This window comes from Anguilla anguilla, chromosome 16, assembly GCF_013347855.1.
Source record: "Anguilla anguilla isolate fAngAng1 chromosome 16, fAngAng1.pri, whole genome shotgun sequence".
In the NCBI taxonomy this organism is placed as follows: domain Eukaryota; kingdom Metazoa; phylum Chordata; class Actinopteri; order Anguilliformes; family Anguillidae; genus Anguilla; species Anguilla anguilla.
In genome coordinates, this window is record NC_049216.1 from 3,563,126 (window position 1) to 3,585,033 (window position 21,908).

Genomic DNA, 21,908 nt, shown 5'->3' on the forward strand with positions numbered 1-21,908 from the left:
CATGACTCACATACCCCCCCTCCCCTGCATGCCCCCCCCCCCCCCCCTCACCTGACATGACTCTCATGTCCCCCCCTTACGTTGGCCGAGGTGAGAGAACATTTCTCTGTGTTTAGGACTGGCATATCTGAACCCAATGCATTTTGTCTTTGAATTTCCATATTAAGAAGTCATTGTGATCACAGGTTGGATGCAGATATTTTTTAGAGTACACTTGCATGTGTGCATCATGTATTCGTAGCTTTTATTTATTATTTATTAATTTATATTCATTTATCATTATTTTCTCATTTTGTAGTGTGTGTGTGCGTTGAAGAGGAAGGACAGCTCACTCTCTCCACCTTTCCCTCACCTGAGTGTATGTACATGCAGTTTGTCTAAAATGTGGAGACCCAATTATTAACAGGCACAGCACTATTTCTGTCTGTTATCCCGTAATCAGAATAATTATAGATATACTGAGCGCTTGTTTTCTTTGCCATCTTGTCCCAAGTGAATAGTTAAATCCTATTGGTGGGTGAGTTACTGTTCCCAACTCCAGGTGCGGTCAGAAAACGAATTTGAAAGGAGACCACAAATAAGTGACAGTTTTTCAGATTTGGACACTTTTGTTGATGGTCAAACCGGCAAGTGCCACAATGCAGGCCATGCAAGCCTGAGTTATTTCTGCTTGTTCACTGACATTGCACTAATATCGTTTGCAGTGTCTTGTAAAAAGAAAAAAAATAGCTGCTTTCAAACGTTCGACTTGACTGAACATAGCAAAGTGCTTAGACCGAGCTCAGTTTTTACAGTCTTATTAGTGAACTTCACATGATCCCCCTGGAGTGGTTGATTGGGAAATGCGTTTCTTGGTAACCGGTATTGTGACATTGAGTCCAGCGACACTGACGTCATTCCTGCCTTTTCTGTTAGCACAGCTGTGCAAAGCCGCTCAATAAAGCCTGCAGGCCAGGCTGATGATGAAAACAGCCCTGACTGCAGAAAAGCCCAGTGAGTCAGTACTGCTGCTTTAATACTGACACTGCCGCAGTGAGTCAGTACTCCTGCTTTAATACTGACGCTGCTGCAGTAAGTCAGTACTGCTGCTTTAATACTGACACTGCCGAAATGAGTCAGTACTGCTGCTTTAATACTGACACTGCCGCAGTGAGTCATTACTGCTGCTTTAATACTGACACTGCCGCAGTGAGTCAGTACTGCTGCTTTAATACTGACACTGCCGCAGTGAGTCAGTACTGCTGCTTTAATACTGACACTGCCGCAGTGAGTCAGTACTGCTGCTTTCATAATGACACTGCCGCAATGAGTCAGTACTGCTGCTTTAATACTGACATTGCCACATTGAGTCAGTACTGCTGCTTTAATACTGACACTGCCACAGTGAGTCAGTACTGCTGCTTTAATACTGACACTGCCGCAATGAGTCAGTACTGCTGCTTTAATACTGACACTGCCGCAGTGAGTCAGTACTGCTGCTTTAATACTGACACTGCCGCAATGAGTCAGTACTGCTGCTTTAATACTGACACTGCCACAGTGAGTCAGTACTGCTGCTTTAATACTGACACTGCCACAGTGAGTCAGTACTGCTGCTTTAATACTGACACTGCCACAGTGAGTCAGTACTGCTGCTTTAATACTGACACTGCCACAGTGAGTCAGTACTGCTGCTTTAATACTGACACTGCTGCAATGAGTCAGCACAGCTGCTTTAATACTGACACTGCCGAAATGAATCAATACTGCAGGTTTAATACAGACACCACCGCAATGAGTCAGTACTGCTGCTTTAATACTGACACTGCCGCAATGAGTCAGTACTGCTGCTTTAATACAGACATTGGTCCAATGAGTCAGTACTTCTGGTTTAATACAGACACCACCACAATGAGTCAGTACTGATTGTTTAATACAGACACTGCAGTAATAAGTCAGTACTGCTGGTGCAATTCATTCAGACACCGCTTAAATTAATCAGTACTGCTGACTTCCCCTTTTACAGGAATATTGCTTTGTCTTACTGATGTCAAGTGTGTCACGTATATTGCACGAGTGACAAATCAGTCTTCACTCCCTGCATCAAGGGCGGCTGTAGCCCAAATCTTTTTTTCTTCTTCTTCTTCTTAGTGTGCAATCTAGAGGGACGGTGCTTCAACTTGACCAGGAACAGCTGAAAAGCTGCCGGAGTAGACACTCATCTCGCTCGTTCAGAAGGTATAAATGGATTCCAGGCCCTCACAGATAGCGGCAGTTTGGGCAGGCTTCGCAGGTAGGCCGACAACCCCACAGGGAAACAGCACCCGATGACCTCAGCACGTGGCCAGGTCTGGGATGGGGAAAGGGCCATATTTTTTTTTGTAGGGCCGTCGTTTTGGGCAGGCCTGCGGCCCCCTGGGCGTGCGGGCCGTTACCTGGCGGGAGTCCAGCCAGGCCAGCTGTGTAAATGGACACAGTATTTGCCAAACACTTTGGAGATGAGCGCCAGGCAAATAAATGATGAAAGGGGTTGTATTGAGCGGCTGACCGTCCTGACGGGATCAAAGTAAAGTTTCAGTGGCAACGGGGTTATATAATTGGGGTTTATGGTGCATGCCACCCTGACACACAGGCACGCCTGCAGTAGCCTCCTCTGACCTTCGCCTGCATGTGTCTTTCTGGAAATAAGGCAGAAATGCAAAAATATGAAGGAAAACATTTTGTGACCCCCAAACAGCTCAAGCTCAGCAGTGTATGAATCGTATGACCATATTGTGACTTCTGAGCGCGCTCAGTTGTGATAAGATGCTATACTGCTTGCGCCTAGGAGCAGGAGAGGAGAGTGTGCGTGTGGGGTTCTCTTCAGCATTTCAGTGCCTAAGAGCAGAAGCGTTCATTCTGATGCTCATATTCAGCATTGATGCTTCTCTGACGCTTGTGGCCTTGTCGTCACGGCCAGTGGTTGTGGTGTTCAACGCTGCGTAGCATTAAGCGCAGATTTGGAGTCACAGCTTTGGTAAACACAGGATGGAACGAAGGAGTACAGGACACTTCTCTTACGCAGAAAACTCAAGACAGCTTCTGACTGAATGAGAAAACGTTCCATATTTTATGTGTTACACAATATTAGCTATGTTTTTCTCTAGTTCATCAATGCAGTATGACTGAGATACAAAAAAAGTTTGAATTTGTTCTGACACTTTAACTCTGCTAACTTTCCCAATTGTGTTCATTTGCATTTGAAGTAGGACTAGCCCAGCCTATTCATCGAAATTTGATACTATTTCCAGTTTTTCTTTATGAATGGAAAGTGTGATTCAGTTTGGTTTAAATGCTCAACTTTTGTTTCAGTGATGGTAAAGAGCTTGACATTGAGGAACTGTAACTGTGTGGACTGCTTCTGGTTTCATACGGCGCTCGGTTGAGGAGTCAGTCATTTACGGTTTGTATCTCAGTGGAGTCAGTAACAGTTTGTATCTCAGTGGAGTCAGTAACAGTTTGTATCTCAGTGGAGTCAGTAACAGTTTGTATCTCAGTGGAGTCAGTAACAGTTTATATCTCAGTGGAGTCAGTAACAGTTTGTATCTCAGTGGAGTCAGTAACAGTTTGTATCTCAATGGAGTCAGTAGCAGTTTGTAGCTCAGTGGAGTCAGTAACAGCTTGTATCTCAGTGGAGTCAGTAACAGTTTGTATCTCAGTGGAGTCAGTAACAGTTTGTATCTCAGTGGAGTCAGTAGCAGTTTGTATCTCAGTGGAGTCAGTAACAGTTCGTATCTCAGTGGAGTCAGTAACAGCTTGTATCTCAGTGGAGTCAGTAACAGTTTGCATCTCAGTGGAGTCAGTAGCAGTTTGTATCTCAGTGGAGTCAGTAACAGTTTGTATCTCAGTGGAGTCAGTAACAGTTTGTATCTCAGTGGAGTCAGTAACAGCTTGTATCTCAGTGGAGTCAGTAACAGCTTGTATCTCAGTGGAGTCAGTAACAGTTTGCATCTCAGTGGAGTCAGTAGCAGTTTGTATCTCAGTGGAGTCAGTAACAGTTTGTATCTCAGTGGAGTCAGTAACAGTTTGTATCTCAGTGGAGTCAGTAACAGTTTGTATCTCAGTGGAGTCAGCTTGTATCTCTGAGCTGGGAAGGCTTTATACTACATATTGGGGCTATGCTGTAGGGATTTGCTTCCATTTAGCCAGAAGAGCATTAGTGAGGTCGGGCACTGATTGGGTGAGTAGGTGATGTAGGTGAAATATGATGTATTTTTGACTGCTTCAGATTCAAAACCATCCCTTTTTCCTTGACCTCAGGCCATTTTTCCCTTTAATGCTTTCCGTTAAAATCAGGAAATTCAGATGCTCAAAAAACCCAGATAAAATTACAAATAATTCTGCTCAACATTATATCAAGAATTCAAGTTTTCCTTTGTTAAATTCTCATATCGTGTTTGTGTCTGTCTTTTGTCAGATATCTTTTTCATGTTATTGAGGATTTTGTTTAATATATATACGTATATACAGTATATATATATATATATATTTATATATATGCGCACACACACACCGAAGATATGTTTCTAAAGAACATTTCCTCATTCTGGACCTGAGTTGGATTTTCTTTCAAAGTCACTGATTGTGCCATATATGCGAAATGTCCTTGGAAGGTGAAATGCAGTACCCAGCATGCATTTGCGTTTTTGCGGTCAGGCAAACAGGAAGCTGCGTTGTGAGGAAGTAGAAACTGACAGAGTTTAGGAGAGAGACCGCCGTGTGTAGACGACAGGGGCCAGTGACTGGTCTACAGACCTCAAAGGGGAGGGACCGGAGGATGACATTCTAAATTTTACATTCTATGGTGCACTCATGTGAGCTGATGGTGGCAGGATTTAGTTCAAACAGACCTTAAAAATCAGCAAAGGGTAGGAAGAAGGAAGAAGAAGCAAAGGCCCCGCTGACAGAGGAGTGCTTTTGCCCAGTAAACGAAGTCCTTTCCTTACATAATGTACAGGTCGTAGCACTGCTGGTCTTCTAGAAACCTGTGTACTGTATGATGCACATTTCTGTGTGATGTCACAGCTGATAAGCCAACCACGTCACTCGCCTCTCAGGGGGAACAGGGTTTAAAGGACACTCAGACCCCTCCGGGACGTCACACTACCGAATATTCCCCTCCTCTACAAGGACGTTACATATTCACAAACACGATTCAGTTTGAGCACTGCTTAAAGAGTGTATGTACTGAAGGTTTATCTGATGGTATAGGAGAGCAGTAAAGGCTTTAGAAGTGTAGCAGATACTCACTGCAGTCAGACCAGCCATTTGTTTAAAGCTAAAGTGTGCTGGAAAGTCTCTGTTCTAACTTGGTTAATATGTTGCAGCTGCCCTCCTCAGGATGGCTTACTACCCCCAAATACACAACTATAATTAGTGAAAATGTGAAAGGGCACTCATTATTTATGACAGTTAATATTATTGAATGGGTATTAAAGAAATCTAGTCTACTCTGTGCCAATACTGCCACTGTATCAAATAATTATCTTTGTGATCCAAAGGTGGACAGAGGCATTGGTGGGTATGGATAATGGTGGAAAGAGTTACTAGTGATATTAGGGCCAGTGGTGGATAGGGATACTGGTGGATTGGCTGGTGGATACAGATACAGGTGGATAGCGAAATGGATAAGGACAATGGTGGATAGGAATATTGGTGGATCGGGATACTGGTGGATAGGCTGGTGGATAGGGATACTGGGGATAAAGGAAATGGTGGATATGGCTAATGGTGGATAGGGATAGTGGGGGAAAGGGATACTGGTGGATTTGGATACTGGTGGGTAGGGCTAATGGTGGATATGGATAATAGTGGATAGGGATAATTATGGATTGGGATAGTGGGGGGAAGGGATACTGGTGGATAGGGATAGTGGTGGATTGGGATACTGGTGGATAGGGATAGTGGGGGAAAGGGATAATGGTGGATAGGGCTAATGGTGAATAGGGATACTGGTGGATAGGGATAATGGTGGATAGGGATAATGGGGGATAGGGATAGTGGGGGATAGGGATAATAGTGGATAGGTATAGTGGGGGAAAGGGATAATGTTGGATAGGGCTAATGGTGGATAGGGATAGTGGGGGAAGGGATAATGGTGGAAAGGGCTACTGGTGGATAGGGATAGTGGTGGATTGGGATACTGGTGGATAGGGATAGTGGTGGATAGGGATAATAGTGGATAGGGATAGTGGGGGAAAGGGATAATGGTGGATAGGGATAGTGATGGATTGGGATACTGGTGGATAGGGCTAATAGTGGATAGGGATAGTGGGGGAAAGGGATAATAGTGGATAGGGATAGTGGGGGAAAGGTATAATGGTGGATAGGGATAATGGTGGATAGAAATAGTGGGGGAAAGGGATAATGGTGGATAGGGATAGTGGGGGAAAGGTATAATGGTGGATAGGGCCAATGCTGGATAGGGATACTGGTGGATAGGGGTGGATATGAATAATGTGAATAGGGACAGGATGAGGTACGGTTCCTCCTTCTTGTTTTGCTGGTTTAAGTTCAAATTTATTGAATTATCTTGCAAGCAGTGAGTCTTTGGATAAATATTTGTTTGTTGCAGCTACACAACTACCTTTGCAAACGCATAGCTTCCTTGTCCCATGTTAGTTAGCACACACACACACACACACACACACACAGACACACACAGACACTCGCACTCTCGCACACACGCTCACACACAAAATAAACGCAATCTATCCAATCGCAGGTGACCTTGCTATCTGCTCACGCCCTCTCATGACATGCTATCAAGCCAATCACAATCAATCTTGTGACTTGCCCAGCCAATCACAACTGACCCGCTCACAATGTCTGAAAGTGCACACCGTCAGAACCTGCAGACAGTCTGCAACTGCTGCTCGTCCAGAACTGCAGGTATAGAGGTTCTGCAATTGTATGAAAATGGGTCCTTCGCCCACCTCCCCATCCACTGTGATCATTAACCTGGGCTGAAGTCAGACTCTTATCGGCATTAACATGATAACCAACATTCAAGATATTCAGAGATGCAGTCTGTTACCGTTTTTGCCATTTCCCAACCCTTCATGTTCAATTAATTTCATTATTAGCAACTGGAGGCGGACAGACAAATGGATAGATAGACAGAAGACAGATTAGCAGACGGACTGATGGACTATAATATGTATATGTCTATATTTAATGTTGATATTGTAACATATGAACTGTGAATATGAAATGCAGTAGGATCTCTCTGATCCAAGACAATTTTCTCCCTTGGGAGACAATAAAGTGAACCTTAACCTTATAAATAACTGTTCAGGTGATTTACTGCTGGCCTTTTAAAAATATCTGCTAGGGGCTGTCTGGGAAGTGTACAGGTATAAGCACTCGCCTACCACCGCAGAGACTCAGGTTCAATCCCTGGCAGCGGTACTTGTGGCTTGGTCCGATGTTCCTACGAACACAATCGGCAGTGTTCGCGGGTGGGAAGCCGGAGAGGATATGAGTCCTGATCGTTGCAGTAGTGACTCCTACTGGTTGGTCGCGGTGCCTGTTCAGCAGGGAGGGGATCTGGGGGAGATAGCATGAACCTCCGCACGCGTTACGCTCTCCCAGTGAAACTCCTCGCTGTCAGGTGAAAAGAAGCGGCTGGCGACTCCACATGTATTGGAGGAGGCATGTGGTAGTCTACGCCCTCCCCAGGCCAACAGAGGACAATGCATTGACCAGGACTGTGTGATACACCCAAGGAATTGGTATAACGACTAAATTGGGGAGAAAATAGGAGAGAATGCCAAAAAAAAAATATATATATATATATAAATATATATATCTGCTAAACACTCTTTGAAACAGCTTTGTTCTTGATAGGAATAAGTTACTGCAAACCGGGAGCAAATGGAGAATATCCCAGCTGAAGCTAGATTTTACGGTGTAAATGAGTGAAAAGTGATATACGTACCTACATGAAAATGCATTTGCTAACCAGCTACAATGCTGCATTCCCAGGAACAAAAAACATGCTTAACTGAGTAATTTTACCCACAATAGCTGCCTGATTACCTGGAAGAAATCAGATATTTTTTAATATGATCACCCTCCACATTGAACTCTGTCCATCAAATTCAGTTCTCAAATACAGTAAGTTGCACTCAGGAGACATGTAAGTCTTAAGTAGACTTGGGATGTGCATTTGCATTTTTTGACATTCCAACTTTACCTGAACTCTTGATGAAACTCCAGGTATTTCCATTTCACACACACACACACACACGCACACACTCACACACACAAACATGCACATGCGCACACACACGGCGAGGGAAATTCCTAGATAAAGATGAAACATTCTTTTCTTTCACCTTGAAGCTGCAACTCCTCTGAAAACACGCGTGTTTGTTTGTGGGGCACACGACTGATACATATTGCCGGTCATCCGTAACGTCAAAACGGGACGAAACCACAAGGCCGCCCTTCAACAGACTGCCCCGATGCGTCTGACACTGCGGATTAACCCCACTGATAAAGTCAGCCATCACATCTTCACAGGGCCAACCTGAACAAACGTTTGGGGCTCACCCCTCCAGCGTTTGGCTTGTCTTTGCTGGTGACAGGAAACGCCTCCCCTGCCAGGTCAGTACGGGGACCTAGAGACAGGAAAGCCCTCCGCCCACCCAACAGGGCTGTACAGAAACCTGGAGACAGGAAAGCCCGCCCCCCCCCCCCCTTCCCAACAGGGTCATAAAGAAACCTGGGCACAGGAAATGCCCCCCTCATACAGTGATGTTTTGTGGGGTAGGTGCTCAAAGTGAGAGAAATGACAGAAAGCTATTGGGCAGAATTTTGCCTGTCTTTATTACCTGCCCCATTTCTTTATTAAACATAGCCATCAAAATGAATGACGGAACAATAATAATGCTAATAACAAACACATGGGGCACTTGGGGCAAAAAGGGCAATATCTTGGCCCATTAATTTTTGGGCAGTCTTGAAGAACTCGTCCCCCAGCCTAGTCTTGGGGTAACCACAGGGTTTTGAATTACAGTTACCTCTTCATGTGTCAACGAAAGGTTAACGGTTATCATTGTCCGATAACAAAGGCAAACCTCCAAACTTCAAAGGAGAGTAACATTGTGCGCGGCGGGGCACCGTGCAAGGATGAGAAGACGAGGCCACGGAGAGCGCAATGGCGGGCGAGGGGCAGAGTGGTGCTCCGGGGCGGGGGCGGTCGAGCGTCGGGTCCGTGAAAAGACAGCATGGCCGACCGCCGCTCTCCATGGCCCACAGCTGGGGTTGAACGACACCGCCGTCGACAGTCAGAGTAAACAGATCTGCCCGTTCTATTCGCCACCCCCAGCCGCGCGGGTCGCCCCGCGATCTCATCCAGCGTCCATGCCAATCCGAGCCCGCTGCTCTCCGCGGTGTTTGCCCGCCAGCTGCCAATGACTTCCGCACCTGTTCAAACCTCAGCTGAGTTTGAATAACCCCGGCTCGTGGAGGACTGCCAAGGGTGCCAGAGGCGCACAAACAATATGAACCTGGAGGCGGCTGAAAAGGCAACACGTCTTTGCCCCAAGGGTGCCTCCAGGGAATTTGGGCCCCGTGGAAAGGTTGAGCCCCAACACCGCTGAAGTTATACATGGCCCTACTGTGTTTCTGTGTCCTTCCCAAAATCCCTATGGCTGTGGGCCCCCAGAATTATCACCACCTTCCTCCCCACTTACGATGGCACGGTCTATGCCACACAAGTCAAAAAAAAAAAAAATCCTCATCCATATCTGACTACTGTGATTAGTGCAAGAAATTATGCACAAGCGACTCCATAAATTTAAATACTCTGTTTAAGTATTTGAACATTCTCATATAACAGAAGTGTATTGCACGACAAAAAACATGTTGAAGGGAAATATGTTCTAAGATGTTATTAATTTTATTTTTGTTGAAATGGGTTTTATGCATAGGTTTCAGCATAGCAGAATGCCCTTTATTTCTTGAGATTAAGACAAGAAACTCATGTCCTCAATAGGGGACAAAATGAATTGGCAGGTCCTTTGCCTTTATCAGATGCGAAGGACCTTTAATTGCATCGTATGAACAAGAGGCTACTCTTCAATAAGCCAATAGTCATCCCCATATGAGGTTACATTTACACCAATCATGTCGCCAAGCCTCGATATATCAATAAATGATATTAAAAATGAGTAAATGCTTCAATAAGCGTGCTCTTCAGTGTGTCCCAGATTCCAAATAATTGCTGTATTCCGCTTTGGAAAAAAGCTTCTATTCCGCCGGGAGATTTTAGCACGATACGCAGAGAGAATGATAATGGCATACTCGGAATTACGCGCATAATAGCCTAATATTCCAGTAAAAACATTCTAAAGGTATTGTTGCCCAACCTCAGATGTAACTTTATGGAATTGAGAAAAAGATTGGAAAAAGTTGACCGGAAAGTTTGGACAGACTGCCGATGGTTTATGACTCATAATTCCCCTACATTTACGGCCGGTGACCAGTCCTACCATCCCAACTGAGAGAAATTTCGTTTGTGAAACCGCAGAGAAGCATCACTAAGGCCTGATTTATACTTCGACGCGCGACCCTTTGGACAAGTATCCGGCCACAAAAATGAAAGTGTCGCACGACATTTTGAATACTTTCACAAAGGGCTGTAGCGTGGGTTCTGTTGTCTGTGGTAACGAGACGCCAAACTGCTGACGTTTACATCTATAAAAACGTTGCCGCGCCCGGTGAAATTACTGAGAAATAGAGGAGCAATACATGTAATATCTACTTTTGTTTTTTGTTTTTATAAATATGCATATAAAAAAAGAAGCCGGTCTGTCACTCAGATAAACCGAAAATAGGGACGTGTCCATGACAATGAATGTAGGCGTTCCATTAGGCTGTCCAACCAACACTGGGACAAAACATGAAGTTCTGCGACATAACAAAATTCTTGAGGTGCGCAACACTTTTTCCCATTGAAAATAGGCCCTACGTCGTTTTTGTAATGCGACACTTGACGAAAGGGTCGTGCAACGAAGTATAGCCTACATCAGATGGCTAAAGAGCAGCGTTCCGTGCAGCAGGCGGTAAGAAAGTATCTACGGGACAATTAAAAAATGTAGTAGTTTATCTGCATTCAATGGCCCACATATTGGCATTTAGAAGGCGACTAGAAGCAATGTAGGATTCTATAGGTTTAATCTAAACAATAAGCAAAGTATACAATTTTGCTAAATGAATTTAGAGAAAACCCATCATGCCACACAGGAACAATGTCCCTGGACTGTGCCGTAAGCTTACAGTATGTGTAGGTATTATGCACGCTTACAACCTCCTAAAACAGAACACTGTTGTATAAGCGGCGTTTAAATTTTCGCTACTCACTGCGGCTCTATTGTAAAGCAGAATGGTCGTCAGAAACTTGAGTATGAATCAAAAATATTATTAATAAAAAATTAAAAAATTAATAACGGATTGAAAAACAAGCTACAAACTGAGACCTCATCCTCTCCAGACAAGAGGTAAAGAAAGTGGCAGTTCATTGTGTAATCAGTAGGTGGCAGTGTTCTGTCAGACTTCTGCAGTGTTGTGTCATGTGCGCTAATTTAATTTTTAACCATAAGACTTGTAAAGCCAAAACAAACATTATTCCGGTCAAATAGTAGGCTGCAGCAACAGAGGAAATACATTCACCTAAAATAATCTGCACACTTCAATGAAAAGCTCAGACTGAAACTTCAGGTACCTTAAATGTACTTACTGGTAGTATGTCAAATGGAAGCGCGCTTATGTTTTCTTTTAGGTGAAACATAATCAACTGAACAATCCCCGGAAGAGTAATTATGCACTTAAAGAATAACTCAACCGAAAATATATTTAATTCCGAGAAACCATTGAGGAAAAATGTTAATTTGCAAAGATGTTGAGTTACATAGATTGAAAAAGTAAAACAAATATGAAAACAGTGTGACCAATAAGCCTTTTAAATGTCAAAACAATTAGTGTAAAAAGAGAATTATTGTAAACATCCACAAAGGCAATGCAGTATTCATTTTGTCTTGAAAATAAAAGAAATAATGAGGAGCAAACGCTCTTATGAGTGAATGACAGAGCTATAGTCTCCCCGACAGCGCTTCTGAATGAGTGACAGAGGTATAGGCTTCCCCTACAGCTCTTATGAATGAGTGACAGGGCTATAGTCTTCCCTACAGCTCTTATGAATGAATGACAGGGCTACAGTCTTCTCCTACAGCTCTTATGAATGAGTGACAGGGCTATAGTCTTCCCTACGGCTCTTATGAATGAGTGACAGGGCTAAAGTCTTCCCCTACAGCTCATGAATTACTGACAGGGCTATAGTCTTCCCTACGGCTCTTATGAATGAGTGACAGGGCTAAAGTCTTCCCCTACAGCTCATGAATGAGTGACAGAGCGATAGGCTTCCCCTACAGCTCATATGAATGAGTGACAGGGCTATAGTCTTCTTCTACAGCTCATATGAATGAGTGACAAAGCTATAGTCTCCCCGACAGCTCTTCTGAATGAGTGACAGAGCTATAGGCTTCCCTACAGCTCTTATGAATGAGTGACAGGGCTATAGGCTCCTTCTATAGCTCTTATGAATGAGTGACAGGGCTAAAGTCTTCCCCTACAGCTCTTATGAATGAGTTACAGGGCTATAGGCTTCCCCTACAGCTCTTATGAATGAGTGACAGGGCTATAGTCTTCCCCTACAGCTCTGATGAATGAGTGACAGGACTATAGTCTTCCCCTACAGCTCTAATGAATGCGTGACAAGGCAATAGTCTTCCCTATGGCTCATATGAGTGAGTGACAGGGCTATAGTCTTTCTCTGCAGCTCATATGAATGAGTGACAGTGCAATACTCTTTCTCTATAGCTCTTATGAATGAGTGACAGGGCTATAGTCTTCCCCTACAGCTCTGATGAATGAGTGACAGGACTATAGTCTTCCCCTACAGCTCTAATGAATGCGTGACAAGGCAATAGTCTTCCCTATGGCTCATATGAGTGAGTGACAGGGCTATAGTCTTTCTCTGCAGCTCATATGAATGAGTGACAGTGCAATACTCTTTCTCTATAGCTCTTATGAATGAGTGACAGGGCTATAGTCTTCATGCACAGCTCTTATGAATGAATGACAGGGCTACAGTCTTTACCTAGAGCACTTATGAATGAGTGACAGGGCTATAGTCTCCTTCAACAGCTCTTATGAATGAGTGACAGGGCTACAGTCTTCCCCTATAGCTCCTATGAATGAGTGACAGGTCTATAGTCTTCCTCTACAGCTCTTATGAATGAATGACAGGGCTATAGTCTTCCCTAGAGCTCTTATGAATGAGTGACAGGGCTATAGTATTCTTCTACAGCTCATATGAATGAGAGACAGGGCTATAGTCTTCCTCTGCAGCTCATATGAATGAGTGACAGGGCAATAGTCTTTCTCTATAGCTCTTATGAATGAGTGACAGGGCTATAGTCTTCCCCTACAGCTCTTATGAATGAGTGACAGGGCTATAGTCTTCCCCTACAGCTCTCATGAATGAGTGACAGGGCTATCGTCTTCCCCTACAGCTCTCATGAATGAGTGACAGGGCTATAGTCTTCCCCTACAGCTCTTATGAATGAGTGACAGGGCTATAGTCTTCCCCTACAGCTCTCATGAATGAGTGACAGGGCTATAGTCTTCCCCTACAGCTCTCATGAATGGGTGACAGGGCTATAGTCTTACTCTACAATCCTTAGGAATGAGTGTGTCAGTGATAGAGTTATGCTGCCTGCTAAATGAGAGCCCTACTGTGTTATTAGCACAGGTGAAGCCATCTCCGTTTCCCGCTTAATATCCACTTGTCGTCACATCCACAGACATCAAGCAGAGGCTGTGAACTTTGGAATGGGGTCAAAAACTTTCCCACATAATGCACCTGCACACCTGCCCAACCCACCATGCTTGCCATGCCCACTACCCCCAGAAAAGACAATAACATCAGTGAGCCAACATGACAACTCGCATTTACACTGGAAAAAGCTTTGGTGCTGTTTATGCTTATGACATGTTTCAGAGAGCTTATGGACTGTGACAGTGAAAGAAAAGGAGCAGATAGAAGTTTTGGACTGTAACAACGGCAGGAAGGAGCAGAGTGAGTTTACGGACTGTGACAATGGCAGGAAAGAGCAGAGTGAGTTTATGGACTGTAACTACAGCAGAATGGAGAGAAGGCGAGTTGATGGACTGTGACTACAGTAGGAAGGAGAGAAGGTGAGTTTATGGATTCTGATTACAGCCCAAAAAGCAGAGGTGAGTTTATGGATTGTGACTACAGCAGGACGGAGAGAAGGTGAGTTTATGGACTGTGACTACAACTGGACAGAGAGAAGGTGAGTTTATGGACTGTGACTACAGCAGAAATGAGTAGAAGTGAGTTTACTGACTGTAACTACAGCAGAATGAGAGGAGGTGAGTTTATGCACTCTGGCTACAGCAGAAAGGAGAAGAAGTTAGTTTATGGACTGTGACTACAGCAGAAAGGAGAGAAGGTGAGTTTACGGACTGTGACTACAGCAGAAAGGAGAGAAGGTGAGTTTATGGACTTTGACTACAGCAGAATGGAGCAGAGGGGAGCTTATAGACTGTGACTACAGCAGGAAAGAGGGAAGGTGAGTTTATGGACTGTGACTACAGCAGGAAAGAGAGAAGGTGAGTTTATGGACTGTGACTACAGCAGGAAAGAGAGAAGGTGAGTTTATGGACTGTGACTACAGCAGGAAGGAGCAGAGGGGAGCTTATAGACTGTGACTACAGCAGGAAGGAGCAGAGGGGAGCTTATAGACTGTGACTACAGCAGGAAAGAGAGAAGGTGAGTTTATGGACTGTGACTACAGCAGGAAGGAGCAGAGGGGAGCTTATAGACTGACTACAGCAGGAAGGAGCAGAGGGGAGCTTATAGACTGTGACTGCAGCAGGAAAGAGAGAAGGTGAGTTTATGGACTGTGACTACAGCAGGAAGGAGCAGAGGTTAGTTTATTGAACATGACTACAGCAGGAAAGAGAGAAGGTGAGTTTATGGATTGTGACTACAGCAGGAAGGAGCAGAGGGGAGCTTATAGACTGTGACTACAGCAGGAAGGAGTAGTGGTGAGTTCATGGATTGTGACTATAGCAGAAAGGAGTGGAAGCAAGTTTCTGGACTGTGACTACAGCAGAATGAGAGACGGTGAGTTCATTGATTGTGACTACAGCAGGAAGGAGCAGAAGGGAGGTTGGATGGATTATTTCATTTATACATGCTTCATTATTTACCTCTCTCCTCTCTTAGATAGTGTACTGTACTTCCTTTGTTGGAAAAGTTTTGAAGAATAGTAATGTTCCAAGACTCACACAAACTACTCTCGTATTGCCATTTGAAGAGGGCAGTCTGGCCTGACCAGGGCCAAAATAATTGTACTTCCGAGCTATACAGTCAAGGCCTCTGTTCCACTGGTTCAGAGCAGAACACTCTCCAGCTTGGATTCCAAGAAAGCAAAACATCCTATATATGCTCTCACATTTTTCTGATATACTCACCTTTCTCAGCTCTGGTAAGTACACTCACGGCCGCATTCTGTATAATTTGGAGACGTTTCAGTGCAACCACTCAATAAAGCATCACAGTAACCCAACCTTGAGGTTACCAAGGCAAGAGCCATTTTTTTTTCTGCATCCAACAGAGACATCATCTTACTCAGCTTAGGTGTGTTCCTCAGTTGAAAGAATTGCAGTATTATTAATTTGTCCCTGAAAGGAGATCTGAATCATCAGTCAGGCTATGGTTTTTAACAACGGCAGTTGCTGTGACATATTTGTGGAGAATCTGCAGACATACGCCAACACGAGCTGACACAAGCCGCCGCTGCTCCTTGGATCAGGGAGGCATTTGCACCCCTGCCACAGCTGAATAAATTCTTCAGGTTCTACTTGTGTCCAGCATGTATTTATAGCAAGGTGCTTGTGTCTTTTATGCAGTTTTTCAGTGGCTGCTGGCAGTCCCTCGCTTGTGAAACCTAACACTGAACAGGGTCCACCACACATTCTTTCCCTGTCAGGGATCATTCGCAGTGTGGAGGTGCTATAAAGAGCAAGTAACTAAGCGTGTAAGCACCTGCCGTAGAACACCATATAATGTACTGCGTTGAACGTCAGTGTGTATGTAGAAAATTTCGACAAAATCAAGCAAACTCTGAATGGCGATTAACAGAACAAAATCAGAGCCAAAATGGTCATGTAAATCCATATTTGCCTGTAACGCACATTTGCATACCCTGCTTGTGCACACCAAATATAACCATGGCACTGGGAGAAGAGTAGACTTGCTTCTCTGGCATGGTGGAATCCTCAACAGCCTCAGGAGCAATAAGCAGCAGGAATATGCTGGAGGACACTCAGCCCATCTACAGCCTTTTCCCATAATGCTTGAGGGAAAGACTGATTTTTTCTTCATTATTTGGCTCTGTACTCCAGAATTTTAGCTTTGTAATCAAACAATTCACATGTGGTCAAAGTGCCTATTCTCAGCTTTTATTATAAATTTTGATTTCACTGTGTAGAATTTACAGCACTTTTATACATAGCCCTCCATTTCAGGGCACCATAATGTTTGGTACATATTAATGTTATGTAAATGAAAATAGACATGTTTAGTACTTTGTTGCATATCCTTTGCATGCAATGACTGCTTGTGACCCATAGACACCACCAGGTGCCGAGTATATTCTCTGGTGATGCTCTTTTAGGCCTGTAGTGCAGCCATCTTTGTGATGGTTGGCTGGGGGTTGGCCACTGTGGTGAACAGACAAAATAACACAAAAACATACAGTCCCCTCCAAAAGTATTGTAAGAGCAAGGTCAACTTCTTTATTTTTGCTATACACTGAAGACAATTGAGTTTGATGTCAAAAGATGTACATGAGATGACATCCGAATTTCAGCTTTTATTTCCTGGTATTTTTATCTAGATTTGTTAAACAACTTAGAACATATCACCTTTTGTATCAGACAACCCAATTGCTAGGTGAGCAAAAGTATTGGAACATGTGACTGACAGGTGTTTCTTGTTGCCCATATGTGTCCTGTTATATTTATTGGTTAAACAATAAATAGTTCTGAATGTCTACTCTTGGTTTTAGCCTTGGGGTTTGCCTGTGAAGACTGCATTTGTGTTATAAAAGACAAACTAACATAAAGAAAGCTGTCTTTGGGAGAAAAGCAAGCCATTTTGAAGATTAGAAAATAGGGGAAATCTATTAAAGCCATTGCACAAGCATTGGGGATAGCTTGTACAACAACTTGATATGTCCTGAAAAAGAAAGAAACCGCTGGCACACTGAGCAACAGACATTGAACAGGTTGATGAATGCTGTGAAGTGCATGTGCTCTTCAGTGTTCATGAAATATTGTACATGGGTATGGTGGAGAAATTTATTGTTTATCAGATCATCCATTACAAGAAAACAAATACTTGTGCAAATACAAATATTCTTTTTCCATTTCTGATGCCCAAAAGAATGAAATCTTGATCATTTTTACAGACCAGGAACTTACATGGCTGCTGACATAACAGCAAACAGCAAACTGTATGTGGGACTGATGAGATCATGGATCCATTAAAAAGTGATCAGTTAAGGGAAATAGCCAGACGCAGCTTTGCCTGTCACTTTGTTGCTGTACCCATATGGAATTTACTCAACCTATTTCTTAATTCAGTGTCAGCCATTCAGGTTTTGACAGCTAAATGTCTCTTTAAAAAAGGTGCATTCTACTAAAATGTAATTTGTATTCAAAGGATTAATTCTTTTGAACTAAAATGGCATTCAAGTGATACTTATTTTACAATCAGTTGTAATTTCATGTTACATTCTGTGAGTTCTTGCATTCCCTGATCTTGGGCTTGTTTGTTTTAGGCACTTCATTGAGATTAACCCCGAGAGGGGAACAAAGGCCAGCCGTGGAAAGATGGTGTCTAAAAAGACAGGCAAGATGGTCCAAAAGAAGACGCAGACAGTAATTCCACATGTCGCCACTCCATTAACAAACCTGATGGATTTTGAGTGGCACTTCATAAAGGTTAGTTAGGTGTCCCTTTGTGTTTGAAATGTTTCTCTGCCCTCCAATTGTTTCATCTCTCTCTCATTCATATTTTTCTTAAGAAATGTTTATGTTCCTTGGAGCCTTGACAATTCAACAGTTTGAGTGTGTGAATTCGGTAGGTCCAATCAAGGATGCTCCGTGGTGCTGGGGGTTAACCCCACATTATGACATGCCGGAGGTCCCCAGTTTGAATCCCGACACAGGCTTGGCCTTCTGAACAACTGGTGAAAGGTAAACCATGCTGCTGCATCAGTGAGCATACTGTAGCCAGTTTTTTTATTTATTTATTTATTTTTTTCAGAAAAACATATGATTTTTTCAAATATTGTCAATTACAGGGTTGTTGCTCCTTTTCCCATTTGACTCGAATGACTGGAATGACCAGGGAATTTCAAATCGAAATCACCAATTTCCAGTGCCAAATCTCCAATTTCTAATTTGAATCAAATTGCACAAAAAGTACACATGTAACCCAAGTACCAAGGCTGTATAAAGAAAAGTTACCTCATTATTTAGCCAAATAGCTCAGTGGTAAGCTGTTTGCCTCTCAGTCCCTTGGTTGAGGGTTCAAACCCTGTATTTTCCTTACTTCACCTTGTCTTAATGCTAAATCTTCAAGTTCTTGGGCTGACTGTGTCTCAGCATTTCAGCTTGCATTCATGAAAACCACATTTAATGAACAATTAAATAATGAACAAGTTTCCAAATGCTCCCAATCTGCTTGGACCCCGATCATCGCCGCTTGTGGCTATATTTATTATTATTATTATTATTATTATTATTATTATTATTGTTGTTGTTGTTGTTGTTGGTGTATTTTATTTATTTATTTATTTATTTTTTTGAGGACCAAGCATTAACCTACAACCTACGATACTTCCTTGGTACTGACTGAAAGAGACAAGAGCAGCACCCTCCAAATGCAAATGCCACACTTAAATTCAACTCTAGACCTTTTGTTATCTTTCTTGCACATGAACTAATGAAGCAGTGACACAGCTGGCCAAGAAACAGCTGAGCAGCCAATGCTTTTCCTCCCTAAAATTGGGGGGAGTATGTATAAAAAGGGCTGTAATTCCTACACAGATCACTTGACATGGATATAATTACCTTCAAAGCTGACAGTCTACCCTTTAATCTCATATTCATTGTTTTATTTTTCAAATCCAGAATGCAGAGCCAAAACAACAAAGATTGTGTCACAGTCCCAATAATTTTTCATTAAACCGTATATCCAGTTGAGCTTTGAATGTATGTGGTCAACAAGAATCTAAAAATTTCCAAAGAAAGAGCATTTTCAGATATAAAAATCGACTGGTCAGTAGCTCTTAAAAATATTGTGTCTTACCAAACTTTTTTTGCTTTTCGTTAATTTCTCATAGAACCTTCAGTGAACTCTTTGAAAATTGTCTATTTACCAACATGTTACAGTAGGTTGGTGGAGACTAATAACAGCTAAAGGCATATAGGTTTGGACAGAGACAAGGAACAGACATGTCACCTCTGATATTTTTATATGAAACAATTGCTAGACCTGCTAGTATACTCATGGGGCTTGAAGTTTGACTACACAAGACCAGGTTGTACAGCACCCTTGCAAAAAAATCACTCAAAATGAGCTTTTTCACATGTACGTTTGAACTAAAACGTACACACATGAAAAGAAAATTTCACATGTGAACTTGACATTTTCCCATGTGAATGAAAATATCCACATGCAAAAACAAAACGTGGAATTTCACGTGTTTTAATGCAGATTCCATCTGCATGGCTACGGAATAAACCTCTCTAGAGACCGTTCCTCATTATATTACATTACAGACGTTTAGCAGACACTCTTATCCACAGCAACTTACAAAACTTTTTAACATAGCATTTACATTGCATCCATTTATACAGCGGGATATAGTACCTTATCCCGGGATACAGCAGACCAGATGAAGCACTTTGCTCAAGGGTTCAACGGCAGTGTCCTACCCGGGAATCGAGTTCCTTACCCATATACTACACTGCCACAGTCATCTCTCCCAGGAGGTGTGAACGTGACTGAAAGCTTCAGGGAAAGTAGCTTCAAAAGGCTGTCTTTTCTGCAATTTCTTTTAGTTGTAGGGATTGGAATTCGTAAGTTTTCTTTGAACAAGGTGTGGAAAGAGCCTCGTGCAGTCGAGCGGGACACAGGAGGCTGAAGTCTATAGAGAAAAGTGTTACTCTATACTTTGCAGGTTTGAAAGCTTCCTTGACAATAGTCCCATTTCTGGGGAAACAAGGGAAACCGTCTTCCCCGATACATGGTTTGGTTTTAAAATGAGTAAAGCTTGAAGTCCGATGAACAGGAAAACCTCTCATGAATGCCACATTATAATATTACTTAACAGGACTGTGGGATACGTTTACAGCAGTGAGTCAAGATTGTAGGTATGTACATATGTTTGGGTGTATGTATGGTTTCTTTTTTCATGTACGCATATTACGCTCGACTCAGATGAATGATGTTCAATGAACATTTTCATTTAATAAATAGAAAAGGACCCAAAATACATGAGGGCAACACAGAATGTGCCTGACAGGAAATTTAGATAGATTTCACTTAAGCAATGAAGCATCCTTTGGGAGTGGGGACTAATATTTTCTGATTGCCACTGTAAGGTATTTTGTCAGTAACTAAGTAACTAACCCTGTACTGTGATACAAAATCTCTGGATTTGTAAGAAATGTGTAACAAGATATTTGTTTTGTGTTGCCTGTAGATCAGTGGTTCTCAAACTCAGTCCTGGGGCCCCCAGCACCTTGATTAGCAGAATCAGGTGTGTTACTGCTTGGTTGAAACAAAAGCCGACACCCACACCGACGCTTTCTGGATAAGATTGGGGACCCTTGCTCTAAAACATAAAAGCACCAAAAAATGAACTGCTTCTTAAAATTATGGGATTGCAATTGTGTTTAGAATGAAAACCAGCATACACAGGGGCCCCCAGGACCGAGTTTGAGAACCACTGCTATAGATGCTGAACATGTTACCATGCGACAGAATTTCTTGATTTTGAATTTTTCAGCAAGCGGAGTTGCCTTTGTTGTTCCCAGTTGTCTAAAGCTTGGCAGAATTCTAACATTGCTACAGAAAGGTTTAGTCAGCAGAGCAACAGACTAATGTCTGTGTGAAATTGATCGACACATCAGGTAAGCATTTATTTATTCATTAATGGGTAGCCTATAAATGATGAACAATGATAACACTATTAGTATCGCATACTGTCAGATAAATCTTAGAGCGCATAAAATACTGCATCAAAACCACAAAATGATGATAATCCAAACATCTGATGTAATGTCATCTTTTCTTTTGCACGAGAGAAAGTGCGCTCATATGCTCAATATCGCTCGCGTTTATCAAATCCGTAAAGCTTCAATGAAATGTGCAGGAAGTGGATTGTGGGTCAATTAAAATGTTAATTAAAATTTTGTTACATGTAGTATATTTCATTCACCTGCAACGCACATGTTTGGGTTTTTATTCAGAAACAGCCAATCAATCCGTATTTCCACCCATTAGAAATCATCTCCCTGAATCAACGAGTTTCCTCTAGGGCGTTGTCTGTGCTCGCTCCATATGTTGATGAAGTTGAGAAATCGTTAGGTCTGACCCTAACAAAAAGCTCAAACGTGCGTGCAAGTCTGCGGAGGAGAGGGTACGGTCAGAGGTAGTCACGGGCGTTGTTGCTGAGCGTTCTCTAGTGGTAAGGACACGACCTCTGCACCGCATG

The 21,908-nt window shown here is 42.8% G+C and overlaps 1 long non-coding RNA gene across 1 annotated transcript in view; it reads right to left on the bottom strand.

Moving 5' to 3' along the window:
• LOC118214691 overlaps positions 1-21,908 on the bottom strand; it is a 55,053-nt gene that overhangs the window by 823 nt on the left and 32,322 nt on the right. The gene's annotated exons all lie outside the window — the stretch shown is intronic.